This window comes from Mytilus trossulus, chromosome 10 (assembly GCF_036588685.1).
Source record: "Mytilus trossulus isolate FHL-02 chromosome 10, PNRI_Mtr1.1.1.hap1, whole genome shotgun sequence".
In the NCBI taxonomy this organism is placed as follows: domain Eukaryota; kingdom Metazoa; phylum Mollusca; class Bivalvia; order Mytilida; family Mytilidae; genus Mytilus; species Mytilus trossulus.
Window position 1 is genome coordinate 51,353,777 of NC_086382.1, and position 27,346 is coordinate 51,381,122.

Genomic DNA, 27,346 nt, shown 5'->3' on the forward strand with positions numbered 1-27,346 from the left:
ACTCTATATAGTTAAAAGTCATAACTGTATCTCATGAGCAGAGTGGCGCAGTGGAAGCGTGCTGGGCCCATAACCCAGAGGTCCGTGGATCGAAACCACGCTCTGCTAATTATTTTTTCTCATTGACGAAAATCTTTTTTCAGGCGACTGTCAGGAAATGATGACAAACGAAATTACAGTCAAAATAAAGTTGATCGTAAAACTATGACTCTATCCTGAAAAATCAACTAATTCAGTATGAAAAATATCACATGTATGTAATAAGTTGGTGAAATCCCTCATATGTAAACGTTTGAATCCTCAAAGTAGTCATTTATGCAGCTATAATATACATGTGCTACTCATTAATCAACAAAAGTTTAAACAAACCAGATAAAGAATCATGAATACCTATTCGAACGTTCGAAAATAAATGCTCATATTGATGATATATCAGTCCACATATTATATAAACCTATCTTTCGTCACGGAAAGAGGCGGTGGAGATCATGTTGTCGTTTACTTTGACGTTTTTCATGTTTTGCAAGCAAAACTTGTTTTCGAACCTATCCATAACAAGAACACATAGTACTATAACAATAAAGTTTGCCAAAAATTCAGCCGCCCACGTAGGGACTCGAACCCTAGACCTCAGATTAAAAGTCTGATGCTCTACCGACTGAGCTACGCAGGCTACTTAGAGAACACTCCCAAATTTTGCACATTTATAATTAACAGTTTCTCTCAAAACTTTTTGTTATACCACAGAATAGTTGATATAAAAGACCAGATTTATTTTACAAGTCTACTTAATACGTTTCTATTGTATTATTTGACCCGTTTGCATCGAAATTAAAAGAAAATCAAAACTTATGATCGATGCTTTTCTATATAAATACCATGCAGCTGTGTCCATCGTCAGCTGCTAATAAAATTGCAATCAGACGACATTGTAGAGTCGTTCAAACTTAGTATAGGGATCACACCTATAACATGTATAAACAAATGATGTCTAGAACAGAACGATATCAATCCACCTCAAAGGAGCAAAAATTACAATCGCCCACGTAGGGACTCGAACCCTAGACCCTCAGATTAAAAGTCTGATGCTCTACCGACTGAGCTACGCAGGCTGACGATATTGTTGAGAAAACAATATAGTTTATACCTTTCATTAGCATATAGATAATGTACGGTAAGCATATATATAATGTACGGTACAACTTCGTTAACAGAGTCATTTCAAATTTATAGAAATTTAAGACAGATCAACTTATTTACAACTGTTCTGCTCTCAATTTGCTTTATGATATAGACTTCTCACACAAGGAAATCCCGAAATTGCTATTATTATTCTGGGAAACGTAGGTTTGCCTGGCCTGAAACGAATTAAGAACACTAAATCAAATTTCTCTTAGTCAAAATGCGGGTCAAGAACATAACGTTAGTGAAAAAAGTCTTGAAGAATTTGCTTTTTAGCGGGAATATCGTTTTCTGATGCAACGCGTGTGATTGGTTGCACTCTATATAGTTAAAAGTCATAACTGTATCTCATGAGCAGAGTGGCGCAGTGGAAGCGTGCTGGGCCCATAACCCAGAGGTCCGTGGATCGAAACCACGCTCTGCTAATTATTTTTTCTCATTGACGAAAATCTTTTTTCAGGCGACTGTCAGGAAATGATGACAAACGAAATTACAGTCAAAATAAAGTTGATCGTAAAACTATGACTCTATCCTGAAAAATCAACTAATTCAGTATGAAAAATATCACATGTATGTAATAAGTTGGTGAAATCCCTCAATATGTAAACGTTTGAATCCTCAAAGTAGTCATTTATGCAGCTATAATATACATGTGCTACTCATTAATCAACAAAAGTTTAAACAAACCAGATAAAGAATCATGAATACCTATTCGAACGTTCGAAAATAAATGCTCATATTGATGATATATCAGTCCACATATTATATAAACCTATCTTTCGTCACGGAAAGAGGCGGTGGAGATCATGTTGTCGTTTACTTTGACGTTTTTCATGTTTTGCAAGCAAAACTTGTTTTCGAACCTATCCATAACAAGAACACATAGTACTATAACAATAAAGTTTGCCAAAAATTCAGCCGCCCACGTAGGGACTCGAACCCTAGACCCTCAGATTAAAAGTCTGATGCTCTACCGACTGAGCTACGCAGGCTACTTAGAGAACACTCCCAAATTTTGCACATTTATAATTAACAGTTTCTCTCAAAACTTTTTGTTATACCACAGAATAGTTGATATAAAAGACCAGATTTATTTTACAAGTCTACTTAATACGTTTCTATTGTATTATTTGACCCGTTTGCATCGAAATTAAAAGAAAATCAAAACTTATGATCGATGCTTTTCTATATAAATACCATGCAGCTGTGTCCATCGTCAGCTGCTAATAAAATTGCAATCAGACGACATTGTAGAGTCGTTCAAACTTAGGTATAGGGATCACACCTATAACATGTATAAACAAATGATGTCTAGAACAGAAACGATATCAATCCACCTCAAAGGAGCAAAAATTACAATCGCCCACGTAGGGACTCGAACCCTAGACCCTCAGATTAAAAGTCTGATGCTCTACCGACTGAGCTACGCAGGCTGACGATATTGTTGAGAAAACAATATAGTTTATACCTTTCATTTAGCATATAGATAATGTACGGTAAGCATATATATAATGTACGGTACAACTTCGTTAACAGAGTCATTTCAAATTTATAGAAATTTTAAGACAGATCAACTTATTTACAACTGTTCTGCTCTCAATTTGCTTTATGATATAGACTTCTCACACAAGGAAATCCCGAAATTGCTATTATTATTCTGGGAAACGTAGGTTTGCCTGGCCTGAAACGAATTAAGAACACTAAATCAAATTTCTCTTAGTCAAAATGCGGGTCAAGAACATAACGTTAGTGAAAAAAGTCTTGAAGAATTTGCTTTTTAGCGGGAATATCGTTTTCTGATGCAACGCGTGTGATTGGTTGCACTCTATATAGTTAAAAGTCATAACTGTATCTCATGAGCAGAGTGGCGCAGTGGAAGCGTGCTGGGCCCATAACCCAGAGGTCCGTGGATCGAAACCACGCTCTGCTAATTATTTTTTCTCATTGACGAAAATCTTTTTTCAGGCGACTGTCAGGAAATGATGACAAACGAAATTACAGTCAAAATAAAGTTGATCGTAAAACTATGACTCTATCCTGAAAAATCAACTAATTCAGTATGAAAAATATCACATGTATGTAATAAGTTGGTGAAATCCCTCAATATGTAAACGTTTGAATCCTCAAAGTAGTCATTTATGCAGCTATAATATACATGTGCTACTCATTAATCAACAAAAGTTTAAACAAACCAGATAAAGAATCATGAATACCTATTCGAACGTTCGAAAATAAATGCTCATATTGATGATATATCAGTCCACATATTATATAAACCTATCTTTCGTCACGGAAAGAGGCGGTGGAGATCATGTTGTCGTTTACTTTGACGTTTTTCATGTTTTGCAAGCAAAACTTGTTTTCGAACCTATCCATAACAAGAACACATAGTACTATAACAATAAAGTTTGCCAAAAATTCAGCCGCCCACGTAGGGACTCGAACCCTAGACCCTCAGATTAAAAGTCTGATGCTCTACCGACTGAGCTACGCAGGCTACTTAGAGAACACTCCCAAATTTTGCACATTTATAATTAACAGTTTCTCTCAAAACTTTTTGTTATACCACAGAATAGTTGATATAAAAGACCAGATTTATTTTACAAGTCTACTTAATACGTTTCTATTGTATTATTTGACCCGTTTGCATCGAAATTAAAAGAAAATCAAAACTTATGATCGATGCTTTTCTATATAAATACCATGCAGCTGTGTCCATCGTCAGCTGCTAATAAAATTGCAATCAGACGACATTGTAGAGTCGTTCAAACTTAGGTATAGGGATCACACCTATAACATGTATAAACAAATGATGTCTAGAACAGAAACGATATCAATCCACCTCAAAGGAGCAAAAATTACAATCGCCCACGTAGGGACTCGAACCCTAGACCCTCAGATTAAAAGTCTGATGCTCTACCGACTGAGCTACGCAGGCTGACGATATTGTTGAGAAAACAATATAGTTTATACCTTTCATTTAGCATATAGATAATGTACGGTAAGCATATATATAATGTACGGTACAACTTCGTTAACAGAGTCATTTCAAATTTATAGAAATTTTAAGACAGATCAACTTATTTACAACTGTTCTGCTCTCAATTTGCTTTATGATATAGACTTCTCACACAAGGAAATCCCGAAATTGCTATTATTATTCTGGGAAACGTAGGTTTGCCTGGCCTGAAACGAATTAAGAACACTAAATCAAATTTCTCTTAGTCAAAATGCGGGTCAAGAACATAACGTTAGTGAAAAAAGTCTTGAAGAATTTGCTTTTTAGCGGGAATATCGTTTTCTGATGCAACGCGTGTGATTGGTTGCACTCTATATAGTTAAAAGTCATAACTGTATCTCATGAGCAGAGTGGCGCAGTGGAAGCGTGCTGGGCCCATAACCCAGAGGTCCGTGGATCGAAACCACGCTCTGCTAATTATTTTTTCTCATTGACGAAAATCTTTTTTCAGGCGACTGTCAGGAAATGATGACAAACGAAATTACAGTCAAAATAAAGTTGATCGTAAAACTATGACTCTATCCTGAAAAATCAACTAATTCAGTATGAAAAATATCACATGTATGTAATAAGTTGGTGAAATCCCTCAATATGTAAACGTTTGAATCCTCAAAGTAGTCATTTATGCAGCTATAATATACATGTGCTACTCATTAATCAACAAAAGTTTAAACAAACCAGATAAAGAATCATGAATACCTATTCGAACGTTCGAAAATAAATGCTCATATTGATGATATATCAGTCCACATATTATATAAACCTATCTTTCGTCACGGAAAGAGGCGGTGGAGATCATGTTGTCGTTTACTTTGACGTTTTTCATGTTTTGCAAGCAAAACTTGTTTTCGAACCTATCCATAACAAGAACACATAGTACTATAACAATAAAGTTTGCCAAAAATTCAGCCGCCCACGTAGGGACTCGAACCCTAGACCCTCAGATTAAAAGTCTGATGCTCTACCGACTGAGCTACGCAGGCTACTTAGAGAACACTCCCAAATTTTGCACATTTATAATTAACAGTTTCTCTCAAAACTTTTTGTTATACCACAGAATAGTTGATATAAAAGACCAGATTTATTTTACAAGTCTACTTAATACGTTTCTATTGTATTATTTGACCCGTTTGCATCGAAATTAAAAGAAAATCAAAACTTATGATCGATGCTTTTCTATATAAATACCATGCAGCTGTGTCCATCGTCAGCTGCTAATAAAATTGCAATCAGACGACATTGTAGAGTCGTTCAAACTTAGGTATAGGGATCACACCTATAACATGTATAAACAAATGATGTCTAGAACAGAAACGATATCAATCCACCTCAAAGGAGCAAAAATTACAATCGCCCACGTAGGGACTCGAACCCTAGACCCTCAGATTAAAAGTCTGATGCTCTACCGACTGAGCTACGCAGGCTGACGATATTGTTGAGAAAACAATATAGTTTATACCTTTCATTTAGCATATAGATAATGTACGGTAAGCATATATATAATGTACGGTACAACTTCGTTAACAGAGTCATTTCAAATTTATAGAAATTTTAAGACAGATCAACTTATTTACAACTGTTCTGCTCTCAATTTGCTTTATGATATAGACTTCTCACACAAGGAAATCCCGAAATTGCTATTATTATTCTGGGAAACGTAGGTTTGCCTGGCCTGAAACGAATTAAGAACACTAAATCAAATTTCTCTTAGTCAAAATGCGGGTCAAGAACATAACGTTAGTGAAAAAAGTCTTGAAGAATTTGCTTTTTAGCGGGAATATCGTTTTCTGATGCAACGCGTGTGATTGGTTGCACTCTATATAGTTAAAAGTCATAACTGTATCTCATGAGCAGAGTGGCGCAGTGGAAGCGTGCTGGGCCCATAACCCAGAGGTCCGTGGATCGAAACCACGCTCTGCTAATTATTTTTTCTCATTGACGAAAATCTTTTTTCAGGCGACTGTCAGGAAATGATGACAAACGAAATTACAGTCAAAATAAAGTTGATCGTAAAACTATGACTCTATCCTGAAAAATCAACTAATTCAGTATGAAAAATATCACATGTATGTAATAAGTTGGTGAAATCCCTCAATATGTAAACGTTTGAATCCTCAAAGTAGTCATTTATGCAGCTATAATATACATGTGCTACTCATTAATCAACAAAAGTTTAAACAAACCAGATAAAGAATCATGAATACCTATTCGAACGTTCGAAAATAAATGCTCATATTGATGATATATCAGTCCACATATTATATAAACCTATCTTTCGTCACGGAAAGAGGCGGTGGAGATCATGTTGTCGTTTACTTTGACGTTTTTCATGTTTTGCAAGCAAAACTTGTTTTCGAACCTATCCATAACAAGAACACATAGTACTATAACAATAAAGTTTGCCAAAAATTCAGCCGCCCACGTAGGGACTCGAACCCTAGACCCTCAGATTAAAAGTCTGATGCTCTACCGACTGAGCTACGCAGGCTACTTAGAGAACACTCCCAAATTTTGCACATTTATAATTAACAGTTTCTCTCAAAACTTTTTGTTATACCACAGAATAGTTGATATAAAAGACCAGATTTATTTTACAAGTCTACTTAATACGTTTCTATTGTATTATTTGACCCGTTTGCATCGAAATTAAAAGAAAATCAAAACTTATGATCGATGCTTTTCTATATAAATACCATGCAGCTGTGTCCATCGTCAGCTGCTAATAAAATTGCAATCAGACGACATTGTAGAGTCGTTCAAACTTAGGTATAGGGATCACACCTATAACATGTATAAACAAATGATGTCTAGAACAGAAACGATATCAATCCACCTCAAAGGAGCAAAAATTACAATCGCCCACGTAGGGACTCGAACCCTAGACCCTCAGATTAAAAGTCTGATGCTCTACCGACTGAGCTACGCAGGCTGACGATATTGTTGAGAAAACAATATAGTTTATACCTTTCATTTAGCATATAGATAATGTACGGTAAGCATATATATAATGTACGGTACAACTTCGTTAACAGAGTCATTTCAAATTTATAGAAATTTTAAGACAGATCAACTTATTTACAACTGTTCTGCTCTCAATTTGCTTTATGATATAGACTTCTCACACAAGGAAATCCCGAAATTGCTATTATTATTCTGGGAAACGTAGGTTTGCCTGGCCTGAAACGAATTAAGAACACTAAATCAAATTTCTCTTAGTCAAAATGCGGGTCAAGAACATAACGTTAGTGAAAAAAGTCTTGAAGAATTTGCTTTTTAGCGGGAATATCGTTTTCTGATGCAACGCGTGTGATTGGTTGCACTCTATATAGTTAAAAGTCATAACTGTATCTCATGAGCAGAGTGGCGCAGTGGAAGCGTGCTGGGCCCATAACCCAGAGGTCCGTGGATCGAAACCACGCTCTGCTAATTATTTTTTCTCATTGACGAAAATCTTTTTTCAGGCGACTGTCAGGAAATGATGACAAACGAAATTACAGTCAAAATAAAGTTGATCGTAAAACTATGACTCTATCCTGAAAAATCAACTAATTCAGTATGAAAAATATCACATGTATGTAATAAGTTGGTGAAATCCCTCAATATGTAAACGTTTGAATCCTCAAAGTAGTCATTTATGCAGCTATAATATACATGTGCTACTCATTAATCAACAAAAGTTTAAACAAACCAGATAAAGAATCATGAATACCTATTCGAACGTTCGAAAATAAATGCTCATATTGATGATATATCAGTCCACATATTATATAAACCTATCTTTCGTCACGGAAAGAGGCGGTGGAGATCATGTTGTCGTTTACTTTGACGTTTTTCATGTTTTGCAAGCAAAACTTGTTTTCGAACCTATCCATAACAAGAACACATAGTACTATAACAATAAAGTTTGCCAAAAATTCAGCCGCCCACGTAGGGACTCGAACCCTAGACCCTCAGATTAAAAGTCTGATGCTCTACCGACTGAGCTACGCAGGCTACTTAGAGAACACTCCCAAATTTTGCACATTTATAATTAACAGTTTCTCTCAAAACTTTTTGTTATACCACAGAATAGTTGATATAAAAGACCAGATTTATTTTACAAGTCTACTTAATACGTTTCTATTGTATTATTTGACCCGTTTGCATCGAAATTAAAAGAAAATCAAAACTTATGATCGATGCTTTTCTATATAAATACCATGCAGCTGTGTCCATCGTCAGCTGCTAATAAAATTGCAATCAGACGACATTGTAGAGTCGTTCAAACTTAGGTATAGGGATCACACCTATAACATGTATAAACAAATGATGTCTAGAACAGAAACGATATCAATCCACCTCAAAGGAGCAAAAATTACAATCGCCCACGTAGGGACTCGAACCCTAGACCCTCAGATTAAAAGTCTGATGCTCTACCGACTGAGCTACGCAGGCTGACGATATTGTTGAGAAAACAATATAGTTTATACCTTTCATTTAGCATATAGATAATGTACGGTAAGCATATATATAATGTACGGTACAACTTCGTTAACAGAGTCATTTCAAATTTATAGAAATTTTAAGACAGATCAACTTATTTACAACTGTTCTGCTCTCAATTTGCTTTATGATATAGACTTCTCACACAAGGAAATCCCGAAATTGCTATTATTATTCTGGGAAACGTAGGTTTGCCTGGCCTGAAACGAATTAAGAACACTAAATCAAATTTCTCTTAGTCAAAATGCGGGTCAAGAACATAACGTTAGTGAAAAAAGTCTTGAAGAATTTGCTTTTTAGCGGGAATATCGTTTTCTGATGCAACGCGTGTGATTGGTTGCACTCTATATAGTTAAAAGTCATAACTGTATCTCATGAGCAGAGTGGCGCAGTGGAAGCGTGCTGGGCCCATAACCCAGAGGTCCGTGGATCGAAACCACGCTCTGCTAATTATTTTTTCTCATTGACGAAAATCTTTTTTCAGGCGACTGTCAGGAAATGATGACAAACGAAATTACAGTCAAAATAAAGTTGATCGTAAAACTATGACTCTATCCTGAAAAATCAACTAATTCAGTATGAAAAATATCACATGTATGTAATAAGTTGGTGAAATCCCTCAATATGTAAACGTTTGAATCCTCAAAGTAGTCATTTATGCAGCTATAATATACATGTGCTACTCATTAATCAACAAAAGTTTAAACAAACCAGATAAAGAATCATGAATACCTATTCGAACGTTCGAAAATAAATGCTCATATTGATGATATATCAGTCCACATATTATATAAACCTATCTTTCGTCACGGAAAGAGGCGGTGGAGATCATGTTGTCGTTTACTTTGACGTTTTTCATGTTTTGCAAGCAAAACTTGTTTTCGAACCTATCCATAACAAGAACACATAGTACTATAACAATAAAGTTTGCCAAAAATTCAGCCGCCCACGTAGGGACTCGAACCCTAGACCCTCAGATTAAAAGTCTGATGCTCTACCGACTGAGCTACGCAGGCTACTTAGAGAACACTCCCAAATTTTGCACATTTATAATTAACAGTTTCTCTCAAAACTTTTTGTTATACCACAGAATAGTTGATATAAAAGACCAGATTTATTTTACAAGTCTACTTAATACGTTTCTATTGTATTATTTGACCCGTTTGCATCGAAATTAAAAGAAAATCAAAACTTATGATCGATGCTTTTCTATATAAATACCATGCAGCTGTGTCCATCGTCAGCTGCTAATAAAATTGCAATCAGACGACATTGTAGAGTCGTTCAAACTTAGGTATAGGGATCACACCTATAACATGTATAAACAAATGATGTCTAGAACAGAAACGATATCAATCCACCTCAAAGGAGCAAAAATTACAATCGCCCACGTAGGGACTCGAACCCTAGACCCTCAGATTAAAAGTCTGATGCTCTACCGACTGAGCTACGCAGGCTGACGATATTGTTGAGAAAACAATATAGTTTATACCTTTCATTTAGCATATAGATAATGTACGGTAAGCATATATATAATGTACGGTACAACTTCGTTAACAGAGTCATTTCAAATTTATAGAAATTTTAAGACAGATCAACTTATTTACAACTGTTCTGCTCTCAATTTGCTTTATGATATAGACTTCTCACACAAGGAAATCCCGAAATTGCTATTATTATTCTGGGAAACGTAGGTTTGCCTGGCCTGAAACGAATTAAGAACACTAAATCAAATTTCTCTTAGTCAAAATGCGGGTCAAGAACATAACGTTAGTGAAAAAAAGTCTTGAAGAATTTGCTTTTTAGCGGGAATATCGTTTTCTGATGCAACGCGTGTGATTGGTTGCACTCTATATAGTTAAAAGTCATAACTGTATCTCATGAGCAGAGTGGCGCAGTGGAAGCGTGCTGGGCCCATAACCCAGAGGTCCGTGGATCGAAACCACGCTCTGCTAATTATTTTTTCTCATTGACGAAAATCTTTTTTCAGGCGACTGTCAGGAAATGATGACAAACGAAATTACAGTCAAAATAAAGTTGATCGTAAAACTATGACTCTATCCTGAAAAATCAACTAATTCAGTATGAAAAATATCACATGTATGTAATAAGTTGGTGAAATCCCTCAATATGTAAACGTTTGAATCCTCAAAGTAGTCATTTATGCAGCTATAATATACATGTGCTACTCATTAATCAACAAAAGTTTAAACAAACCAGATAAAGAATCATGAATACCTATTCGAACGTTCGAAAATAAATGCTCATATTGATGATATATCAGTCCACATATTATATAAACCTATCTTTCGTCACGGAAAGAGGCGGTGGAGATCATGTTGTCGTTTACTTTGACGTTTTTCATGTTTTGCAAGCAAAACTTGTTTTCGAACCTATCCATAACAAGAACACATAGTACTATAACAATAAAGTTTGCCAAAAATTCAGCCGCCCACGTAGGGACTCGAACCCTAGACCCTCAGATTAAAAGTCTGATGCTCTACCGACTGAGCTACGCAGGCTACTTAGAGAACACTCCCAAATTTTGCACATTTATAATTAACAGTTTCTCTCAAAACTTTTTGTTATACCACAGAATAGTTGATATAAAAGACCAGATTTATTTTACAAGTCTACTTAATACGTTTCTATTGTATTATTTGACCCGTTTGCATCGAAATTAAAAGAAAATCAAAACTTATGATCGATGCTTTTCTATATAAATACCATGCAGCTGTGTCCATCGTCAGCTGCTAATAAAATTGCAATCAGACGACATTGTAGAGTCGTTCAAACTTAGGTATAGGGATCACACCTATAACATGTATAAACAAATGATGTCTAGAACAGAAACGATATCAATCCACCTCAAAGGAGCAAAAATTACAATCGCCCACGTAGGGACTCGAACCCTAGACCCTCAGATTAAAAGTCTGATGCTCTACCGACTGAGCTACGCAGGCTGACGATATTGTTGAGAAAACAATATAGTTTATACCTTTCATTTAGCATATAGATAATGTACGGTAAGCATATATATAATGTACGGTACAACTTCGTTAACAGAGTCATTTCAAATTTATAGAAATTTTAAGACAGATCAACTTATTTACAACTGTTCTGCTCTCAATTTGCTTTATGATATAGACTTCTCACACAAGGAAATCCCGAAATTGCTATTATTATTCTGGGAAACGTAGGTTTGCCTGGCCTGAAACGAATTAAGAACACTAAATCAAATTTCTCTTAGTCAAAATGCGGGTCAAGAACATAACGTTAGTGAAAAAAGTCTTGAAGAATTTGCTTTTTAGCGGGAATATCGTTTTCTGATGCAACGCGTGTGATTGGTTGCACTCTATATAGTTAAAAGTCATAACTGTATCTCATGAGCAGAGTGGCGCAGTGGAAGCGTGCTGGGCCCATAACCCAGAGGTCCGTGGATCGAAACCACGCTCTGCTAATTATTTTTTCTCATTGACGAAAATCTTTTTTCAGGCGACTGTCAGGAAATGATGACAAACGAAATTACAGTCAAAATAAAGTTGATCGTAAAACTATGACTCTATCCTGAAAAATCAACTAATTCAGTATGAAAAATATCACATGTATGTAATAAGTTGGTGAAATCCCTCAATATGTAAACGTTTGAATCCTCAAAGTAGTCATTTATGCAGCTATAATATACATGTGCTACTCATTAATCAACAAAAGTTTAAACAAACCAGATAAAGAATCATGAATACCTATTCGAACGTTCGAAAATAAATGCTCATATTGATGATATATCAGTCCACATATTATATAAACCTATCTTTCGTCACGGAAAGAGGCGGTGGAGATCATGTTGTCGTTTACTTTGACGTTTTTCATGTTTTGCAAGCAAAACTTGTTTTCGAACCTATCCATAACAAGAACACATAGTACTATAACAATAAAGTTTGCCAAAAATTCAGCCGCCCACGTAGGGACTCGAACCCTAGACCCTCAGATTAAAAGTCTGATGCTCTACCGACTGAGCTACGCAGGCTACTTAGAGAACACTCCCAAATTTTGCACATTTATAATTAACAGTTTCTCTCAAAACTTTTTGTTATACCACAGAATAGATGATATAAAAGACCAGATTTATTTTACAAGTCTACTTAATACGTTTCTATTGTATTATTTGACCCGTTTGCATCGAAATTAAAAGAAAATCAAAACTTATGATCGATGCTTTTCTATATAAATACCATGCAGCTGTGTCCATCGTCAGCTGCTAATAAAATTGCAATCAGACGACATTGTAGAGTCGTTCAAACTTAGGTATAGGGATCACACCTATAACATGTATAAACAAATGATGTCTAGAACAGAAACGATATCAATCCACCTCAAAGGAGCAAAAATTACAATCGCCCACGTAGGGACTCGAACCCTAGACCCTCAGATTAAAAGTCTGATGCTCTACCGACTGAGCTACGCAGGCTGACGATATTGTTGAGAAAACAATATAGTTTATACCTTTCATTTAGCATATAGATAATGTACGGTAAGCATATATATAATGTACGGTACAACTTCGTTAACAGAGTCATTTCAAATTTATAGAAATTTTAAGACAGATCAACTTATTTACAACTGTTCTGCTCTCAATTTGCTTTATGATATAGACTTCTCACACAAGGAAATCCCGAAATTGCTATTATTATTCTGGGAAACGTAGGTTTGCCTGGCCTGAAACGAATTAAGAACACTAAATCAAATTTCTCTTAGTCAAAATGCGGGTCAAGAACATAACGTTAGTGAAAAAAGTCTTGAAGAATTTGCTTTTTAGCGGGAATATCGTTTTCTGATGCAACGCGTGTGATTGGTTGCACTCTATATAGTTAAAAGTCATAACTGTATCTCATGAGCAGAGTGGCGCAGTGGAAGCGTGCTGGGCCCATAACCCAGAGGTCCGTGGATCGAAACCACGCTCTGCTAATTATTTTTTCTCATTGACGAAAATCTTTTTTCAGGCGACTGTCAGGAAATGATGACAAACGAAATTACAGTCAAAATAAAGTTGATCGTAAAACTATGACTCTATCCTGAAAAATCAACTAATTCAGTATGAAAAATATCACATGTATGTAATAAGTTGGTGAAATCCCTCAATATGTAAACGTTTGAATCCTCAAAGTAGTCATTTATGCAGCTATAATATACATGTGCTACTCATTAATCAACAAAAGTTTAAACAAACCAGATAAAGAATCATGAATACCTATTCGAACGTTCGAAAATAAATGCTCATATTGATGATATATCAGTCCACATATTATATAAACCTATCTTTCGTCACGGAAAGAGGCGGTGGAGATCATGTTGTCGTTTACTTTGACGTTTTTCATGTTTTGCAAGCAAAACTTGTTTTCGAACCTATCCATAACAAGAACACATAGTACTATAACAATAAAGTTTGCCAAAAATTCAGCCGCCCACGTAGGGACTCGAACCCTAGACCCTCAGATTAAAAGTCTGATGCTCTACCGACTGAGCTACGCAGGCTACTTAGAGAACACTCCCAAATTTTGCACATTTATAATTAACAGTTTCTCTCAAAACTTTTTGTTATACCACAGAATAGTTGATATAAAAGACCAGATTTATTTTACAAGTCTACTTAATACGTTTCTATTGTATTATTTGACCCGTTTGCATCGAAATTAAAAGAAAATCAAAACTTATGATCGATGCTTTTCTATATAAATACCATGCAGCTGTGTCCATCGTCAGCTGCTAATAAAATTGCAATCAGACGACATTGTAGAGTCGTTCAAACTTAGGTATAGGGATCACACCTATAACATGTATAAACAAATGATGTCTAGAACAGAAACGATATCAATCCACCTCAAAGGAGCAAAAATTACAATCGCCCACGTAGGGACTCGAACCCTAGACCCTCAGATTAAAAGTCTGATGCTCTACCGACTGAGCTACGCAGGCTGACGATATTGTTGAGAAAACAATATAGTTTATACCTTTCATTTAGCATATAGATAATGTACGGTAAGCATATATATAATGTACGGTACAACTTCGTTAACAGAGTCATTTCAAATTTATAGAAATTTTAAGACAGATCAACTTATTTACAACTGTTCTGCTCTCAATTTGCTTTATGATATAGACTTCTCACACAAGGAAATCCCGAAATTGCTATTATTATTCTGGGAAACGTAGGTTTGCCTGGCCTGAAACGAATTAAGAACACTAAATCAAATTTCTCTTAGTCAAAATGCGGGTCAAGAACATAACGTTAGTGAAAAAAGTCTTGAAGAATTTGCTTTTTAGCGGGAATATCGTTTTCTGATGCAACGCGTGTGATTGGTTGCACTCTATATAGTTAAAAGTCATAACTGTATCTCATGAGCAGAGTGGCGCAGTGGAAGCGTGCTGGGCCCATAACCCAGAGGTCCGTGGATCGAAACCACGCTCTGCTAATTATTTTTTCTCATTGACGAAAATCTTTTTTCAGGCGACTGTCAGGAAATGATGACAAACGAAATTACAGTCAAAATAAAGTTGATCGTAAAACTATGACTCTATCCTGAAAAATCAACTAATTCAGTATGAAAAATATCACATGTATGTAATAAGTTGGTGAAATCCCTCAATATGTAAACGTTTGAATCCTCAAAGTAGTCATTTATGCAGCTATAATATACATGTGCTACTCATTAATCAACAAAAGTTTAAACAAACCAGATAAAGAATCATGAATACCTATTCGAACGTTCGAAAATAAATGCTCATATTGATGATATATCAGTCCACATATTATATAAACCTATCTTTCGTCACGGAAAGAGGCGGTGGAGATCATGTTGTCGTTTACTTTGACGTTTTTCATGTTTTGCAAGCAAAACTTGTTTTCGAACCTATCCATAACAAGAACACATAGTACTATAACAATAAAGTTTGCCAAAAATTCAGCCGCCCACGTAGGGACTCGAACCCTAGACCCTCAGATTAAAAGTCTGATGCTCTACCGACTGAGCTACGCAGGCTACTTAGAGAACACTCCCAAATTTTGCACATTTATAATTAACAGTTTCTCTCAAAACTTTTTGTTATACCACAGAATAGTTGATATAAAAGACCAGATTTATTTTACAAGTCTACTTAATACGTTTCTATTGTATTATTTGACCCGTTTGCATCGAAATTAAAAGAAAATCAAAACTTATGATCGATGCTTTTCTATATAAATACCATGCAGCTGTGTCCATCGTCAGCTGCTAATAAAATTGCAATCAGACGACATTGTAGAGTCGTTCAAACTTAGGTATAGGGATCACACCTATAACATGTATAAACAAATGATGTCTAGAACAGAAACGATATCAATCCACCTCAAAGGAGCAAAAATTACAATCGCCCACGTAGGGACTCGAACCCTAGACCCTCAGATTAAAAGTCTGATGCTCTACCGACTGAGCTACGCAGGCTGACGATATTGTTGAGAAAACAATATAGTTTATACCTTTCATTTAGCATATAGATAATGTACGGTAAGCATATATATAATGTACGGTACAACTTCGTTAACAGAGTCATTTCAAATTTATAGAAATTTTAAGACAGATCAACTTATTTACAACTGTTCTGCTCTCAATTTGCTTTATGATATAGACTTCTCACACAAGGAAATCCCGAAATTGCTATTATTATTCTGGGAAACGTAGGTTTGCCTGGCCTGAAACGAATTAAGAACACTAAATCAAATTTCTCTTAGTCAAAATGCGGGTCAAGAACATAACGTTAGTGAAAAAAGTCTTGAAGAATTTGCTTTTTAGCGGGAATATCGTTTTCTGATGCAACGCGTGTGATTGGTTGCACTCTATATAGTTAAAAGTCATAACTGTATCTCATGAGCAGAGTGGCGCAGTGGAAGCGTGCTGGGCCCATAACCCAGAGGTCCGTGGATCGAAACCACGCTCTGCTAATTATTTTTTCTCATTGACGAAAATCTTTTTTCAGGCGACTGTCAGGAAATGATGACAAACGAAATTACAGTCAAAATAAAGTTGATCGTAAAACTATGACTCTATCCTGAAAAATCAACTAATTCAGTATGAAAAATATCACATGTATGTAATAAGTTGGTGAAATCCCTCAATATGTAAACGTTTGAATCCTCAAAGTAGTCATTTATGCAGCTATAATATACATGTGCTACTCATTAATCAACAAAAGTTTAAACAAACCAGATAAAGAATCATGAATACCTATTCGAACGTTCGAAAATAAATGCTCATATTGATGATATATCAGTCCACATATTATATAAACCTATCTTTCGTCACGGAAAGAGGCGGTGGAGATCATGTTGTCGTTTACTTTGACGTTTTTCATGTTTTGCAAGCAAAACTTGTTTTCGAACCTATCCATAACAAGAACACATAGTACTATAACAATAAAGTTTGCCAAAAATTCAGCCGCCCACGTAGGGACTCGAACCCTAGACCCTCAGATTAAAAGTCTGATGCTCTACCGACTGAGCTACGCAGGCTACTTAGAGAACACTCCCAAATTTTGCACATTTATAATTAACAGTTTCTCTCAAAACTTTTTGTTATACCACAGAATAGTTGATATAAAAGACCAGATTTATTTTACAAGTCTACTTAATACGTTTCTATTGTATTATTTGACCCGTTTGCATCGAAATTAAAAGAAAATCAAAACTTATGATCGATGCTTTTCTATATAAATACCATGCAGCTGTGTCCATCGTCAGCTGCTAATAAAATTGCAATCAGACGACATTGTAGAGTCGTTCAAACTTAGGTATAGGGATCACACCTATAACATGTATAAACAAATGATGTCTAGAACAGAAACGATATCAATCCACCTCAAAGGAGCAAAAATTACAATCGCCCACGTAGGGACTCGAACCCTAGACCCTCAGATTAAAAGTCTGATGCTCTACCGACTGAGCTACGCAGGCTGACGATATTGTTGAGAAAACAATATAGTTTATACCTTTCATTTAGCATATAGATAATGTACGGTAAGCATATATATAATGTACGGTACAACTTCGTTAACAGAGTCATTTCAAATTTATAGAAATTTTAAGACAGATCAACTTATTTACAACTGTTCTGCTCTCAATTTGCTTTATGATATAGACTTCTCACACAAGGAAATCCCGAAATTGCTATTATTATTCTGGGAAACGTAGGTTTGCCTGGCCTGAAACGAATTAAGAACACTAAATCAAATTTCTCTTAGTCAAAATGCGGGTCAAGAACATAACGTTAGTGAAAAAAGTCTTGAAGAATTTGCTTTTTAGCGGGAATATCGTTTTCTGATGCAACGCGTGTGATTGGTTGCACTCTATATAGTTAAAAGTCATAACTGTATCTCATGAGCAGAGTGGCGCAGTGGAAGCGTGCTGGGCCCATAACCCAGAGGTCCGTGGATCGAAACCACGCTCTGCTAATTATTTTTTCTCATTGACGAAAATCTTTTTTCAGGCGACTGTCAGGAAATGATGACAAACGAAATTACAGTCAAAATAAAGTTGATCGTAAAACTATGACTCTATCCTGAAAAATCAACTAATTCAGTATGAAAAATATCACATGTATGTAATAAGTTGGTGAAATCCCTCAATATGTAAACGTTTGAATCCTCAAAGTAGTCATTTATGCAGCTATAATATACATGTGCTACTCATTAATCAACAAAAGTTTAAACAAACCAGATAAAGAATCATGAATACCTATTCGAACGTTCGAAAATAAATGCTCATATTGATGATATATCAGTCCACATATTATATAAACCTATCTTTCGTCACGGAAAGAGGCGGTGGAGATCATGTTGTCGTTTACTTTGACGTTTTTCATGTTTTGCAAGCAAAACTTGTTTTCGAACCTATCCATAACAAGAACACATAGTACTATAACAATAAAGTTTGCCAAAAATTCAGCCGCCCACGTAGGGACTCGAACCCTAGACCCTCAGATTAAAAGTCTGATGCTCTACCGACTGAGCTACGCAGGCTACTTAGAGAACACTCCCAAATTTTGCTCATTTATAATTAACAGTTTCTCTCAAAACTTTTTGTTATACCACAGAATAGTTGATATAAAAGACCAGATTTATTTTACAAGTCTACTTAATACGTTTCTATTGTATTATTTGACCCGTTTGCATCGAAATTAAAAGAAAATCAAAACTTATGATCGATGCTTTTCTATATAAATACCATGCAGCTGTGTCCATCGTCAGCTGCTAATAAAATTGCAATCAGACGACATTGTAGAGTCGTTCAAACTTAGGTATAGGGATCACACCTATAACATGTATAAACAAATGATGTCTAGAACAGAAACGATATCAATCCACCTCAAAGGAGCAAAAATTACAATCGCCCACGTAGGGACTCGAACCCTAGACCCTCAGATTAAAAGTCTGATGCTCTACCGACTGAGCTACGCAGGCTGACGATATTGTTGAGAAAACAATATAGTTTATACCTTTCATTTAGCATATAGATAATGTACGGTAAGCATATATATAATGTACGGTACAACTTCGTTAACAGAGTCATTTCAAATTTATAGAAATTTTAAGACAGATCAACTTATTTACAACTGTTCTGCTCTCAATTTGCTTTATGATATAGACTTCTCACACAAGGAAATCCCGAAATTGCTATTATTATTCTGGGAAACGTAGGTTTGCCTGGCCTGAAACGAATTAAGAACACTAAATCAAATTTCTCTTAGTCAAAATGCGGGTCAAGAACATAACGTTAGTGAAAAAAGTCTTGAAGAATTTGCTTTTTAGCGGGAATATCGTTTTCTGATGCAACGCGTGTGATTGGTTGCACTCTATATAGTTAAAAGTCATAACTGTATCTCATGAGCAGAGTGGCGCAGTGGAAGCGTGCTGGGCCCATAACCCAGAGGTCCGTGGATCGAAACCACGCTCTGCTAATTATTTTTTCTCATTGACGAAAATCTTTTTTCAGGCGACTGTCAGGAAATGATGACAAACGAAATTACAGTCAAAATAAAGTTGATCGTAAAACTATGACTCTATCCTGAAAAATCAACTAATTCAGTATGAAAAATATCACATGTATGTAATAAGTTGGTGAAATCCCTCAATATGTAAACGTTTGAATCCTCAAAGTAGTCATTTATGCAGCTATAATATACATGTGCTACTCATTAATCAACAAAAGTTTAAACAAACCAGATAAAGAATCATGAATACCTATTCGAACGTTCGAAAATAAATGCTCATATTGATGATATATCAGTCCACATATTATATAAACCTATCTTTCGTCACGGAAAGAGGCGGTGGAGATCATGTTGTCGTTTACTTTGACGTTTTTCATGTTTTGCAAGCAAAACTTGTTTTCGAACCTATCCATAACAAGAACACATAGTACTATAACAATAAAGTTTGCCAAAAATTCAGCCGCCCACGTAGGGACTCGAACCCTAGACCCTCAGATTAAAAGTCTGATGCTCTACCGACTGAGCTACGCAGGCTACTTAGAGAACACTCCCAAATTTTGCACATTTATAATTAACAGTTTCTCTCAAAACTTTTTGTTATACCACAGAATAGTTGATATAAAAGACCAGATTTATTTTACAAGTCTACTTAATACGTTTCTATTGTATTATTTGACCCGTTTGCATCGAAATTAAAAGAAAATCAAAACTTATGATCGATGCTTTTCTATATAAATACCATGCAGCTGTGTCCATCGTCAGCTGATAATAAAATTGCAATCAGACGACATTGTAGAGTCGTTCAAACTTAGGTATAGGGATCACACCTATAACATGTATAAACAAATGATGTCTAGAACAGAAACGATATCAATCCACCTCAAAGGAGCAAAAATTACAATCGCCCACGTAGGGACTCGAACCCTAGACCCTCAGATTAAAAGTCTGATGCTCTACCGACTGAGCTACGCAGGCTGACGATATTGTTGAGAAAACAATATAGTTTATACCTTTCATTTAGCATATAGATAATGTACGGTAAGCATATATATAATGTACGGTACAACTTCGTTAACAGAGTCATTTCAAATTTATAGAAATTTTAAGACAGATCAACTTATTTACAACTGTTCTGCTCTCAATTTGCTTTATGATATAGACTTCTCACACAAGGAAATCCCGAAATTGCTATTATTATTCTGGGAAACGTAGGTTTGCCTGGCCTGAAACGAATTAAGAACACTAAATCAAATTTCTCTTAGTCAAAATGCGGGTCAAGAACATAACGTTAGTGAAAAAAGTCTTGAAGAATTTGCTTTTTAGCGGGAATATCGTTTTCTGATGCAACGCGTGTGATTGGTTGCACTCTATATAGTTAAAAGTCATAACTGTATCTCATGAGCAGAGTGGCGCAGTGGAAGCGTGCTGGGCCCATAACCCAGAGGTCCGTGGATCGAAACCACGCTCTGCTAATTATTTTTTCTCATTGACGAAAATCTTTTTTCAGGCGACTGTCAGGAAATGATGACAAACGAAATTACAGTCAAAATAAAGTTGATCGTAAAACTATGACTCTATCCTGAAAAATCAACTAATTCAGTATGAAAAATATCACATGTATGTAATAAGTTGGTGAAATCCCTCAATATGTAAACGTTTGAATCCTCAAAGTAGTCATTTATGCAGCTATAATATACATGTGCTACTCATTAATCAACAAAAGTTTAAACAAACCAGATAAAGAATCATGAATACCTATTCGAACGTTCGAAAATAAATGCTCATATTGATGATATATCAGTCCACATATTATATAAACCTATCTTTCGTCACGGAAAGAGGCGGTGGAGATCATGTTGTCGTTTACTTTGACGTTTTTCATGTTTTGCAAGCAAAACTTGTTTTCGAACCTATCCATAACAAGAACACATAGTACTATAACAATAAAGTTTGCCAAAAATTCAGCCGCCCACGTAGGGACTCGAACCCTAGACCCTCAGATTAAAAGTCTGATGCTCTACCGACTGAGCTACGCAGGCTACTTAGAGAACACTCCCAAATTTTGCACATTTATAATTAACAGTTTCTCTCAAAACTTTTTGTTATACCACAGAATAGTTGATATAAAAGACCAGATTTATTTTACAAGTCTACTTAATACGTTTCTATTGTATTATTTGACCCGTTTGCATCGAAATTAAAAGAAAATCAAAACTTATGATCGATGCTTTTCTATATAAATACCATGCAGCTGTGTCCATCGTCAGCTGCTAATAAAATTGCAATCAGACGACATTGTAGAGTCGTTCAAACTTAGGTATAGGGATCACACCTATAACATGTATAAACAAATGATGTCTAGAACAGAAACGATATCAATCCACCTCAAAGGAGCAAAAATTACAATCGCCCACGTAGGGACTCGAACCCTAGACCCTCAGATTAAAAGTCTGATGCTCTACCGACTGAGCTACGCAGGCTGACGATATTGTTGAGAAAACAATATAGTTTATACCTTTCATTTAGCATATAGATAATGTACGGTAAGCATATATATAATGTACGGTACAACTTCGTTAACAGAGTCATTTCAAATTTATAGAAATTTTAAGACAGATCAACTTATTTACAACTGTTCTGCTCTCAATTTGCTTTATGATATAGACTTCTCACACAAGGAAATCCCGAAATTGCTATTATTATTCTGGGAAACGTAGGTTTGCCTGGCCTGAAACGAATTAAGAACACTAAATCAAATTTCTCTTAGTCAAAATGCGGGTCAAGAACATAACGTTAGTGAAAAAAGTCTTGAAGAATTTGCTTTTTAGCGGGAATATCGTTTTCTGATGCAACGCGTGTGATTGGTTGCACTCTATATAGTTAAAAGTCATAACTGTATCTCATGAGCAGAGTGGCGCAGTGGAAGCGTGCTGGGCCCATAACCCAGAGGTCCGTGGATCGAAACCACGCTCTGCTAATTATTTTTTCTCATTGACGAAAATCTTTTTTCAGGCGACTGTCAGGAAATGATGACAAACGAAATTACAGTCAAAATAAAGTTGATCGTAAAACTATGACTCTATCCTGAAAAATCAACTAATTCAGTATGAAAAATATCACATGTATGTAATAAGTTGGTGAAATCCCTCAATATGTAAACGTTTGAATCCTCAAAGTAGTCATTTATGCAGCTATAATATACATGTGCTACTCATTAATCAACAAAAGTTTAAACAAACCAGATAAAGAATCATGAATACCTATTCGAACGTTCGAAAATAAATGCTCATATTGATGATATATCAGTCCACATATTATATAAACCTATCTTTCGTCACGGAAAGAGGCGGTGGAGATCATGTTGTCGTTTACTTTGACGTTTTTCATGTTTTGCAAGCAAAACTTGTTTTCGAACCTATCCATAACAAGAACACATAGTACTATAACAATAAAGTTTGCCAAAAATTCAGCCGCCCACGTAGGGACTCGAACCCTAGACCCTCAGATTAAAAGTCTGATGCTCTACCGACTGAGCTACGCAGGCTACTTAGAGAACACTCCCAAATTTTGCACATTTATAATTAACAGTTTCTCTCAAAACTTTTTGTTATACCACAGAATAGTTGATATAAAAGACCAGATTTATTTTACAAGTCTACTTAATACGTTTCTATTGTATTATTTGACCCGTTTGCATCGAAATTAAAAGAAAATCAAAACTTATGATCGATGCTTTTCTATATAAATACCATGCAGCTGTGTCCATCGTCAGCTGCTAATAAAATTGCAATCAGACGACATTGTAGAGTCGTTCAAACTTAGGTATAGGGATCACACCTATAACATGTATAAACAAATGATGTCTAGAACAGAAACGATATCAATCCACCTCAAAGGAGCAAAAATTACAATCGCCCACGTAGGGACTCGAACCCTAGACCCTCAGATTAAAAGTCTGATGCTCTACCGACTGAGCTACGCAGGCTGACGATATTGTTGAGAAAACAATATAGTTTATACCTTTCATTTAGCATATAGATAATGTACGGTAAGCATATATATAATGTACGGTACAACTTCGTTAACAGAGTCATTTCAAATTTATAGAAATTTTAAGACAGATCAACTTATTTACAACTGTTCTGCTCTCAATTTGCTTTATGATATAGACTTCTCACACAAGGAAATCCCGAAATTGCTATTATTATTCTGGGAAACGTAGGTTTGCCTGGCCTGAAACGAATTAAGAACACTAAATCAAATTTCTCTTAGTCAAAATGCGGGTCAAGAACATAACGTTAGTGAAAAAAGTCTTGAAGAATTTGCTTTTTAGCGGGAATATCGTTTTCTGATGCAACGCGTGTGATTGGTTGCACTCTATATAGTTAAAAGTCATAACTGTATCTCATGAGCAGAGTGGCGCAGTGGAAGCGTGCTGGGCCCATAACCCAGAGGTCCGTGGATCGAAACCACGCTCTGCTAATTATTTTTTCTCATTGACGAAAATCTTTTTTCAGGCGACTGTCAGGAAATGATGACAAACGAAATTACAGTCAAAATAAAGTTGATCGTAAAACTATGACTCTATCCTGAAAAATCAACTAATTCAGTATGAAAAATATCACATGTATGTAATAAGTTGGTGAAATCCCTCAATATGTAAACGTTTGAATCCTCAAAGTAGTCATTTATGCAGCTATAATATACATGTGCTACTCATTAATCAACAAAAGTTTAAACAAACCAGATAAAGAATCATGAATACCTATTCGAACGTTCGAAAATAAATGCTCATATTGATGATATATCAGTCCACATATTATATAAACCTATCTTTCGTCACGGAAAGAGGCGGTGGAGATCATGTTGTCGTTTACTTTGACGTTTTTCATGTTTTGCAAGCAAAACTTGTTTTCGAACCTATCCATAACAAGAACACATAGTACTATAACAATAAAGTTTGCCAAAAATTCAGCCGCCCACGTAGGGACTCGAACCCTAGACCCTCAGATTAAAAGTCTGATGCTCTACCGACTGAGCTACGCAGGCTACTTAGAGAACACTCCCAAATTTTGCACATTTATAATTAACAGTTTCTCTCAAAACTTTTTGTTATACCACAGAATAGTTGATATAAAAGACCAGATTTATTTTACAAGTCTACTTAATACGTTTCTATTGTATTATTTGACCCGTTTGCATCGAAATTAAAAGAAAATCAAAACTTATGATCGATGCTTTTCTATATAAATACCATGCAGCTGTGTCCATCGTCAGCTGCTAATAAAATTGCAATCAGACGACATTGTAGAGTCGTTCAAACTTAGGTATAGGGATCACACCTATAACATGTATAAACAAATGATGTCTAGAACAGAAACGATATCAATCCACCTCAAAGGAGCAAAAATTACAATCGCCCACGTAGGGACTCGAACCCTAGACCCTCAGATTAAAAGTCTGATGCTCTACCGACTGAGCTACGCAGGCTGACGATATTGTTGAGAAAACAATATAGTTTATACCTTTCATTTAGCATATAGATAATGTACGGTAAGCATATATATAATGTACGGTACAACTTCGTTAACAGAGTCATTTCAAATTTATAGAAATTTTAAGACAGATCAACTTATTTACAACTGTTCTGCTCTCAATTTGCTTTATGATATAGACTTCTCACACAAGGAAATCCCGAAATTGCTATTATTATTCTGGGAAACGTAGGTTTGCCTGGCCTGAAACGAATTAAGAACACTAAATCAAATTTCTCTTAGTCAAAATGCGGGTCAAGAACATAACGTTAGTGAAAAAAGTCTTGAAGAATTTGCTTTTTAGCGGGAATATCGTTTTCTGATGCAACGCGTGTGATTGGTTGCACTCTATATAGTTAAAAGTCATAACTGTATCTCATGAGCAGAGTGGCGCAGTGGAAGCGTGCTGGGCCCATAACCCAGAGGTCCGTGGATCGAAACCACGCTCTGCTAATTATTTTTTCTCATTGACGAAAATCTTTTTTCAGGCGACTGTCAGGAAATGATGACAAACGAAATTACAGTCAAAATAAAGTTGATCGTAAAACTATGACTCTATCCTGAAAAATCAACTAATTCAGTATGAAAAATATCACATGTATGTAATAAGTTGGTGAAATCCCTCAATATGTAAACGTTTGAATCCTCAAAGTAGTCATTTATGCAGCTATAATATACATGTGCTACTCATTAATCAACAAAAGTTTAAACAAACCAGATAAAGAATCATGAATACCTATTCGAACGTTCGAAAATAAATGCTCATATTGATGATATATCAGTCCACATATTATATAAACCTATCTTTCGTCACGGAAAGAGGCGGTGGAGATCATGTTGTCGTTTACTTTGACGTTTTTCATGTTTTGCAAGCAAAACTTGTTTTCGAACCTATCCATAACAAGAACACATAGTACTATAACAATAAAGTTTGCCAAAAATTCAGCCGCCCACGTAGGGACTCGAACCCTAGACCCTCAGATTAAAAGTCTGATGCTCTACCGACTGAGCTACGCAGGCTACTTAGAGAACACTCCCAAATTTTGCACATTTATAATTAACAGTTTCTCTCAAAACTTTTTGTTATACCACAGAATAGTTGATATAAAAGACCAGATTTATTTTACAAGTCTACTTAATACGTTTCTATTGTATTATTTGACCCGTTTGCATCGAAATTAAAAGAAAATCAAAACTTATGATCGATGCTTTTCTATATAAATACCATGCAGCTGTGTCCATCGTCAGCTGCTAATAAAATTGCAATCAGACGACATTGTAGAGTCGTTCAAACTTAGGTATAGGGATCACACCTATAACATGTATAAACAAACGTTAGTGAAAAAAAGTCTTGAAGAATTTGCTTTTTAGCGGGAATATCGTTTTCTGATGCAACGCGTGTGATTGGTTGCACCTCTATATAGTTAAAAGTCATAACTGTATCTCATGAGCAGAGTGGCGCAGTGGAAGCGTGCTGGGCCCATAACCCAGAGGTCCGTGGATCGAAACCACGCTCTGCTAATTATTTTTTCTCATTGACAGAAAATCTTTTTTCAGGCGACTGTCAGGAAATGATGACAAACGAAATTAATGTTCAAAATAAAGTTGATCGTAAAACTATGGACTCTATCCTGAAAAATCAACTAATTCAGTATGAAAAATATCACAGTATGTAATAAGTTGGTGAAATCCCTCAATATGTAAACGTTTGAATCCTCAAAGTAGTCATTTATGCAGCTATAAGATACATGTGCTACTCATTAATCAACAAAAGTTGAAACAAACCAGATAAAGAATCATGAATACCTATTCGAACGTTCGAAAATAAATGCTCATATTGATGATATATCAGTCCACATATTATATAAACCTATCTTTCGTCACGGAAAGAGGCGGTGGAGATCATGTTTGTCGTTTACTTTGACGTTTTTCATGTTTTGCAAGCACAACTTGTTTTCGAATCTATCCATAACAAGAACACATAGTACTATAACAAAAAAGTTTGCAAAAATACAGCCGCCCACGTAGGGACTCGAACCCTAGACCCTCAGATTAAAAGTCTGATGCTCTACCGACTGAGCTACGCAGGCTACTTAGAGAACACTCCCAAA

General features: G+C 35.6%; 35 non-coding genes across 35 annotated transcripts; all 35 read right to left on the reverse strand.

The window, feature by feature from the left end:
- Nucleotides 1-1,039: 1,039 nt before the first annotated feature.
- On the reverse strand, nucleotides 1,040-1,112 carry Trnak-uuu (transfer RNA lysine (anticodon UUU)). Its single transcript has one exon. It is a non-coding gene; the product is annotated as a tRNA-Lys (tRNA).
- Nucleotides 1,113-2,101: 989 nt separating this feature from the next.
- Trnak-uuu (transfer RNA lysine (anticodon UUU)) lies at nucleotides 2,102-2,174 on the reverse strand. The gene has a single exon. It is a non-coding gene; the product is annotated as a tRNA-Lys (tRNA).
- A 368-nt stretch (nucleotides 2,175-2,542) lies between these two features.
- Nucleotides 2,543-2,615, reverse strand: Trnak-uuu (transfer RNA lysine (anticodon UUU)). Its single transcript has one exon. It is a non-coding gene; the product is annotated as a tRNA-Lys (tRNA).
- Nucleotides 2,616-3,606: 991 nt separating this feature from the next.
- Trnak-uuu (transfer RNA lysine (anticodon UUU)) lies at nucleotides 3,607-3,679 on the reverse strand. The gene has a single exon. It is a non-coding gene; the product is annotated as a tRNA-Lys (tRNA).
- A 368-nt stretch (nucleotides 3,680-4,047) lies between these two features.
- On the reverse strand, nucleotides 4,048-4,120 carry Trnak-uuu (transfer RNA lysine (anticodon UUU)). Its single transcript has one exon. It is a non-coding gene; the product is annotated as a tRNA-Lys (tRNA).
- A 991-nt stretch (nucleotides 4,121-5,111) lies between these two features.
- Trnak-uuu (transfer RNA lysine (anticodon UUU)) lies at nucleotides 5,112-5,184 on the reverse strand. Its single transcript has one exon. It is a non-coding gene; the product is annotated as a tRNA-Lys (tRNA).
- A 368-nt stretch (nucleotides 5,185-5,552) lies between these two features.
- On the reverse strand, nucleotides 5,553-5,625 carry Trnak-uuu (transfer RNA lysine (anticodon UUU)). The gene has a single exon. It is a non-coding gene; the product is annotated as a tRNA-Lys (tRNA).
- A 991-nt stretch (nucleotides 5,626-6,616) lies between these two features.
- Nucleotides 6,617-6,689, reverse strand: Trnak-uuu (transfer RNA lysine (anticodon UUU)). The gene has a single exon. It is a non-coding gene; the product is annotated as a tRNA-Lys (tRNA).
- Nucleotides 6,690-7,057: 368 nt separating this feature from the next.
- Trnak-uuu (transfer RNA lysine (anticodon UUU)) lies at nucleotides 7,058-7,130 on the reverse strand. Its single transcript has one exon. It is a non-coding gene; the product is annotated as a tRNA-Lys (tRNA).
- Nucleotides 7,131-8,121: 991 nt separating this feature from the next.
- Trnak-uuu (transfer RNA lysine (anticodon UUU)) lies at nucleotides 8,122-8,194 on the reverse strand. Its single transcript has one exon. It is a non-coding gene; the product is annotated as a tRNA-Lys (tRNA).
- A 368-nt stretch (nucleotides 8,195-8,562) lies between these two features.
- Trnak-uuu (transfer RNA lysine (anticodon UUU)) lies at nucleotides 8,563-8,635 on the reverse strand. Its single transcript has one exon. It is a non-coding gene; the product is annotated as a tRNA-Lys (tRNA).
- A 991-nt stretch (nucleotides 8,636-9,626) lies between these two features.
- On the reverse strand, nucleotides 9,627-9,699 carry Trnak-uuu (transfer RNA lysine (anticodon UUU)). The gene has a single exon. It is a non-coding gene; the product is annotated as a tRNA-Lys (tRNA).
- A 368-nt stretch (nucleotides 9,700-10,067) lies between these two features.
- On the reverse strand, nucleotides 10,068-10,140 carry Trnak-uuu (transfer RNA lysine (anticodon UUU)). Its single transcript has one exon. It is a non-coding gene; the product is annotated as a tRNA-Lys (tRNA).
- Nucleotides 10,141-11,132: 992 nt separating this feature from the next.
- Trnak-uuu (transfer RNA lysine (anticodon UUU)) lies at nucleotides 11,133-11,205 on the reverse strand. The gene has a single exon. It is a non-coding gene; the product is annotated as a tRNA-Lys (tRNA).
- Nucleotides 11,206-11,573: 368 nt separating this feature from the next.
- Trnak-uuu (transfer RNA lysine (anticodon UUU)) lies at nucleotides 11,574-11,646 on the reverse strand. The gene has a single exon. It is a non-coding gene; the product is annotated as a tRNA-Lys (tRNA).
- Nucleotides 11,647-12,637: 991 nt separating this feature from the next.
- Nucleotides 12,638-12,710, reverse strand: Trnak-uuu (transfer RNA lysine (anticodon UUU)). The gene has a single exon. It is a non-coding gene; the product is annotated as a tRNA-Lys (tRNA).
- Nucleotides 12,711-13,078: 368 nt separating this feature from the next.
- On the reverse strand, nucleotides 13,079-13,151 carry Trnak-uuu (transfer RNA lysine (anticodon UUU)). The gene has a single exon. It is a non-coding gene; the product is annotated as a tRNA-Lys (tRNA).
- A 991-nt stretch (nucleotides 13,152-14,142) lies between these two features.
- Trnak-uuu (transfer RNA lysine (anticodon UUU)) lies at nucleotides 14,143-14,215 on the reverse strand. The gene has a single exon. It is a non-coding gene; the product is annotated as a tRNA-Lys (tRNA).
- Nucleotides 14,216-14,583: 368 nt separating this feature from the next.
- Trnak-uuu (transfer RNA lysine (anticodon UUU)) lies at nucleotides 14,584-14,656 on the reverse strand. The gene has a single exon. It is a non-coding gene; the product is annotated as a tRNA-Lys (tRNA).
- A 991-nt stretch (nucleotides 14,657-15,647) lies between these two features.
- Nucleotides 15,648-15,720, reverse strand: Trnak-uuu (transfer RNA lysine (anticodon UUU)). The gene has a single exon. It is a non-coding gene; the product is annotated as a tRNA-Lys (tRNA).
- Nucleotides 15,721-16,088: 368 nt separating this feature from the next.
- Nucleotides 16,089-16,161, reverse strand: Trnak-uuu (transfer RNA lysine (anticodon UUU)). The gene has a single exon. It is a non-coding gene; the product is annotated as a tRNA-Lys (tRNA).
- Nucleotides 16,162-17,152: 991 nt separating this feature from the next.
- Nucleotides 17,153-17,225, reverse strand: Trnak-uuu (transfer RNA lysine (anticodon UUU)). The gene has a single exon. It is a non-coding gene; the product is annotated as a tRNA-Lys (tRNA).
- A 368-nt stretch (nucleotides 17,226-17,593) lies between these two features.
- Nucleotides 17,594-17,666, reverse strand: Trnak-uuu (transfer RNA lysine (anticodon UUU)). The gene has a single exon. It is a non-coding gene; the product is annotated as a tRNA-Lys (tRNA).
- A 991-nt stretch (nucleotides 17,667-18,657) lies between these two features.
- Nucleotides 18,658-18,730, reverse strand: Trnak-uuu (transfer RNA lysine (anticodon UUU)). Its single transcript has one exon. It is a non-coding gene; the product is annotated as a tRNA-Lys (tRNA).
- A 368-nt stretch (nucleotides 18,731-19,098) lies between these two features.
- Nucleotides 19,099-19,171, reverse strand: Trnak-uuu (transfer RNA lysine (anticodon UUU)). The gene has a single exon. It is a non-coding gene; the product is annotated as a tRNA-Lys (tRNA).
- Nucleotides 19,172-20,162: 991 nt separating this feature from the next.
- Nucleotides 20,163-20,235, reverse strand: Trnak-uuu (transfer RNA lysine (anticodon UUU)). The gene has a single exon. It is a non-coding gene; the product is annotated as a tRNA-Lys (tRNA).
- A 368-nt stretch (nucleotides 20,236-20,603) lies between these two features.
- On the reverse strand, nucleotides 20,604-20,676 carry Trnak-uuu (transfer RNA lysine (anticodon UUU)). Its single transcript has one exon. It is a non-coding gene; the product is annotated as a tRNA-Lys (tRNA).
- Nucleotides 20,677-21,667: 991 nt separating this feature from the next.
- Nucleotides 21,668-21,740, reverse strand: Trnak-uuu (transfer RNA lysine (anticodon UUU)). Its single transcript has one exon. It is a non-coding gene; the product is annotated as a tRNA-Lys (tRNA).
- Nucleotides 21,741-22,108: 368 nt separating this feature from the next.
- On the reverse strand, nucleotides 22,109-22,181 carry Trnak-uuu (transfer RNA lysine (anticodon UUU)). Its single transcript has one exon. It is a non-coding gene; the product is annotated as a tRNA-Lys (tRNA).
- A 991-nt stretch (nucleotides 22,182-23,172) lies between these two features.
- On the reverse strand, nucleotides 23,173-23,245 carry Trnak-uuu (transfer RNA lysine (anticodon UUU)). Its single transcript has one exon. It is a non-coding gene; the product is annotated as a tRNA-Lys (tRNA).
- A 368-nt stretch (nucleotides 23,246-23,613) lies between these two features.
- Trnak-uuu (transfer RNA lysine (anticodon UUU)) lies at nucleotides 23,614-23,686 on the reverse strand. Its single transcript has one exon. It is a non-coding gene; the product is annotated as a tRNA-Lys (tRNA).
- Nucleotides 23,687-24,677: 991 nt separating this feature from the next.
- On the reverse strand, nucleotides 24,678-24,750 carry Trnak-uuu (transfer RNA lysine (anticodon UUU)). Its single transcript has one exon. It is a non-coding gene; the product is annotated as a tRNA-Lys (tRNA).
- Nucleotides 24,751-25,118: 368 nt separating this feature from the next.
- Nucleotides 25,119-25,191, reverse strand: Trnak-uuu (transfer RNA lysine (anticodon UUU)). Its single transcript has one exon. It is a non-coding gene; the product is annotated as a tRNA-Lys (tRNA).
- A 991-nt stretch (nucleotides 25,192-26,182) lies between these two features.
- On the reverse strand, nucleotides 26,183-26,255 carry Trnak-uuu (transfer RNA lysine (anticodon UUU)). The gene has a single exon. It is a non-coding gene; the product is annotated as a tRNA-Lys (tRNA).
- Nucleotides 26,256-27,252: 997 nt separating this feature from the next.
- Nucleotides 27,253-27,325, reverse strand: Trnak-uuu (transfer RNA lysine (anticodon UUU)). Its single transcript has one exon. It is a non-coding gene; the product is annotated as a tRNA-Lys (tRNA).
- Nucleotides 27,326-27,346: the final 21 nt, after the last annotated feature.